We start from the raw sequence: 5,085 nt of genomic DNA, 5'->3' as shown, positions 1-5,085 counted from the left end.
ACTTCAACTCCTGGAACATCTCATATGCTCCATGACGTTCAAAACGTCGTTGAAGTCCCGGTTCTAAGCCGTAAATCATGGCACACTGAACTATTGAGTAGTCATCGGCTTTGCTCTACCAGGCATTCATAACATCTGGCGTTGCTCCTGCAGCGGATTTGGCACCTATCGGTGCTTCCAGGATGTAATTCTTCTGTGTAGCAATGAGGATAATCCTCAAGTTACGGACCCAGTCCGTGTAATTGCTACCATCATCTTTCAACTTTGCTTTCTCAAGGGACGCATTAAAATTCAATGGAACAACAACACGGGCCATCTATCTACAACAACATAGACATGCAACATACTATTAGGTACTAAGTTCATGATAAATTAAAGTTCAATTAATCAAATTACTTAAGAACTCCCACTTAGATAGACATCCCTCTAATCATCTAAGTGATCATGTGATCCACATCAACTAAACCATGTCCGATCATCACGTGAGATGGTGTAGTTTTCAATGGTGAACATCACTATGTTGATCATATCTACTATATGATTCACGCTCGAACTTTCGGTCTCCAGTGTTCCGAGGCCATATCTGCATATGCTAGGCTCGTCAAGTTTAACCCGAGTATTCTGCATGTGCAAAACTGGCTTCCACCCGTTGTATGTGAATGTAGAGCTTATCACACCCGATCATCACGTGGTGTCTCGACACGACGAACTTTCGCAACTGTGCATACTCAGGGAGAATACTTATACCTTGAAATTTAGTGAGAGATCATCTTATAATGCTACCGTCGATCTAAGCAAAATAAGATGCATAAAAGATAAACGTGACATGCAATCAATATAAGTGATATGATATGGCCATCATCATCTTGTGCCTTTGATCTCCATCTCCAAAGCACCGTCATGATCACCATCGTCACCGGCTTGACACCTTGATCTCCATCGAAGCATCGTTGTCTTCATGCCAACTATTGCCTCCACGACTATTGCTACCGCTTAGTGATAAAGTAAAGCAATTACATAGCGATTGCATTTCATACAATAAAGCGACAACCATATGGCTCCTGCCAGTTGCCAATAACTGTGTTACAAAACATGATCATCTCATACAGTAAATTTAGCATCATGTCTTGACCATATCACATGACATCATGCCCTGCAAAAACAAGTTAGACGTCCTCTACTTTGTTGTTGCAAGTTTTACGTGGCTGCTACGGGCTGAGCAAGAACCATTCTTACCTACGCATCAAAAGCCACAACGCAGTATAGTGATTGCTTTTTGATCTTCAGAAAGAACCATGTTCATTGAATCCGATTCAACTAAAGCTAGAGAAACAGACACCCACTAGCCACCTGTGTGCGAAGCACGTCGGTAGAACCAGTCTCGCGTAAGCGTACGCGTAATGTCGGTCTGGGCCGCTTCATCCAACAATGCCGCTGAATCAAGAATCAACTAGTGACGGCAAGCAATATGTATATACCCACGCCCACAACTCTTTTGTATTCTACTCATGCATATAACATCTACGCATAAACCTGGCTCGGATACCAATGTTGGGGAACATAGTAATTTCAAAAAAATTCCTACGCACAGACAAGATCATGGTGATGCATAGCAACGAGAGGGGAGAGTGTCGTCCACGTACCCTCATAGACCGTAAGAGGAAGCGTTATGACAACGCGTTTGATGTAGTCGTATGTCTTCACCATCGACCGATCCTAGTACCGAACGTACGACACCTCCACGATCTGCACACGTTCAGTTCGATGACGTCCCACGAACTCAGGATCTAGTAGATCTTTGAGGGAGAGTTCCGTCAGCACGATGGCATGATGACGATGTTGATGAAGCTACCAACGCAGGGCTTCGCCTAAGCACCGCTACGATATGACCGAGGTGGATTATGGTGGAGGGGGGCACCGCACACGGCTAAAAGATCAATGATCAACTTGTGTGTCATGGGGTGCCCCCTACCCCCGTATATAAAGGAGCAAGGGGGGAGGCCGGCCGTCCCTAGGAGGGCGTGCCAAGAGGAGGAGTCCTCCTCCTAGTGGGAGTAGGACTCCCCTTTCCTAGTCCCACTTAGAGGGGGAAGGAAGGAGTGGAGAGGGGAAAGGCAAGGGGGGCGCCGCCCCCCTTCCCTGTCCTATTCAGACTCAAGGGGAGGGGCGCGAGGCCTGCCCTGGCCGGCCCCTCTCTCTCTCCACTAGGGCCCATCAAGGCCCATTACTCCCCGAGGGGTTCAGGTAACCCCTCCGGCACTTTGGTTTTCTCTGAGATCACCTGAAACCCTTCCAGTGGCCGAATGTTGCCGTCCAATATATCAATCTTTTTGTCTCGACCATTTCGAGACTCCTCGCCATGTCCATGATCACATCCGGGACTCCGAACTACCTTCGGTACATCAAAACACATAAACTCATAATACCGATCGTCACCGAACGTTAAGCGTGCGGACTCTACGGGTTCGAGAACTATGTAGACATGACCGAGACTCATCTCTGGTCAATAACCAATAGGGGAACCTGCATGCTCATGTTGGTTCCTACATATTCTATGAAGATCTTTATCAGTCAAACCGCATAACAGCATACGTTGTTCCCTTTGTCATCAGTATGTTTCTTGCCCGAGATTCGATAGTCGGTATCTCAATACCTAGTTCAATCTCGTTACTGGAAAGACACTTTACTTGTTCCGTAATACATCATCCCGCAACTAACTCATTAGTTGCATTGCTTGCAAGGCTTATAGTGATGTGTATTACCAAGAGGGCCCAGAGATACCTCTCCGACAATTGGAGTGACAAATCCTAATCGCGATCTATGCCAACTCAACAAGTACCATCGGAGACACCTGTAGAGCACCTTTATAATCACCCAGTTACGTTGTGACGTTTGGTAGCACACAAAGTGTTCCTCTGGTATTAGGGAGTTGCATAATCTCATAGTCATAGGAACATGTATAAGTCATGAAGAAAGCAATAGCAAAATACTAAACTATGAAATGCTAAGCTAACGGAATGGGTCAAGTCAATCACATAATTTTCTAATGATGTGATCCTGTTAATCAAATGACAACTCATGTCTATGGCTAGGAAACTTAACCATCTTTGATTCAACGAGCTAGTCAAGTAGAGGCATACTAGTGACATTTTGTTTGTATATGTATTCACACATGTACTAAGCTTCCGGTTAATACAATTATAGCATGAATAATAAGCATTTATCATGATATAAGGAAATATAAATAACAACTTTGTTATTGCCTCTAGGACATATTTCCTTCTGGGACGAGTCCTCATTCAGAGATGAGCAAGGCAACAGTGCCATGGCCATGCCTCTGGTTAGCCGGGCGTGGCAACAGTGCCCCACCTACCCGCTGACCATGGTTGGCGTGGCTACAGTACATCCATCGTCACTACTGACGCCAGCAAGCAGCGACCTGACGGACCGCCACTGTAGCGGAGTCGACCGGGCCACTCCATGATGATTGACAAGACGAGAAACAGTGCCCCTACAACCAGCGGGCCCCGCGCCTGGAGAACCCGGCGAGCCCTGCCACCTGGCGGGTCCCAGCGCCGGCTCCCTGGATGATGACAACCCGGCCCCATGGCCTTGTAACATTACCATTGTACCCCTAGAGGGTTGACCTATAAAACCCCCCAGGAGCCCTCATGCATACAGGCGATCATTCACTTACTCACACACACATAGCAAGCAACACCCAAGGAGAGGGAGCAGCCTAAGCCTTGGTCTGCCTTCCTTCCTCCTCCATACAGCTCTAGGAGCAACTCTGTACTGATACACATCAACTACACTCGGCAGGACTAGGGGTATTATCTGTCCGGAGAGCCCCGAACCTGGGTATGTCTTGCGTCCCGCGCTCGCTCATACCGACCTCGCCTCTGGAGCCCACTAGTGCCCTCGAGCCTCCTTCCTATCTTTAGCCATCCCTTGGCATCTATTGTGCGCCCACCACGACAATTGGCGCCCACCGTGGGGTAGCTCGAGGTCCTGGTCAGGAGCATGCTTCAGATGGGGCTCCTCTCTGACTCCGACGAGCCCGTCACACTGGCGGACGACATCATCGACGCACTCGCCGCCTCCTTCGCGGAGCTGTGCATCTCCGACATGCCTGCGGCCGACGAGTACCTCAGCGAGGTACTAGACTTTTCCGACTCCCCCCTTCCCCTTGGTGGCAACGCTCCCGCCGGGGCAATGGACCTCTGTGTGGAGGTCTTCATCACCGACACCAGTGCCTCTTCCTCGTCCTGCGCGGCGAGGAAGGCCGCCGAAGCCAAGGCCGTAGCGGAGCGGGCCAGCTCGCCCAACCCGCTGCGCGCCATGATGCAGAGCCTTTGAGTCACCATCACCATCAGCATCGACATCGACGCCTCCAACGTCGCCGAGGCCCGGACTCGGCTCGAGGAGGACCGCCAGCGCCTACTGGACCTCATCGAGACGCTCGCCGCCAAGCAGCGTCGCCTAGACTACGCTCAGCTGGAGCGCAACGCCGCCTACGGCTTCACGCCGGACGCGCCCGAGCCAAGCCGGGTCGCCGATGTGCGGCCCTGGGTAGCATGATCGGACGGGCCTTCGGCGCCCTCCTGCCTGTCTACGAGACTCCCGTGAAGAACATGCGCGCCGCCCAGGCGGCTGCGGTTGGCCTGGATCAGCTCGTGGTCGAGGAGCTGAAGGATCGCCTCAAGCGGGTGAACGACCTCCTCGACGCGGCCAACGCACAGCAGGACCACCTCAACCAACTCGCCAAGCTGGCAGGATCCGACTCCACCCGCACCGACGGAACCGGCGACCACCAGAACACCGCGTGTTCACCACCCGGCAAGGCGCACTCCGGCCGCACCCGGACCCAGCACAACCACGCCCCGACGACTGCTGGCGGCTTGGGCGACGAGCCGGTCTCGGAGGTCCAATGCCGACTCAACCCCATGCTCCAACCTAGCCGACGCCCCAGCGCGGTCGATCCGGCCGCCCGCGGCATGCTACCTCTTGAGCACTGTGTTGGTTTTCCCTTCAAGAGGAAAGGGTGATGCAGTAAAGCAGCATAAGTATTTCCCTCAGTTTTTG

Source organism: Triticum dicoccoides, chromosome 2A, assembly GCF_002162155.2.
Source record: "Triticum dicoccoides isolate Atlit2015 ecotype Zavitan chromosome 2A, WEW_v2.0, whole genome shotgun sequence".
NCBI classification, from domain to species: domain Eukaryota; kingdom Viridiplantae; phylum Streptophyta; class Magnoliopsida; order Poales; family Poaceae; genus Triticum; species Triticum dicoccoides.
This window is presented reverse-complemented; position numbering follows the sequence as displayed.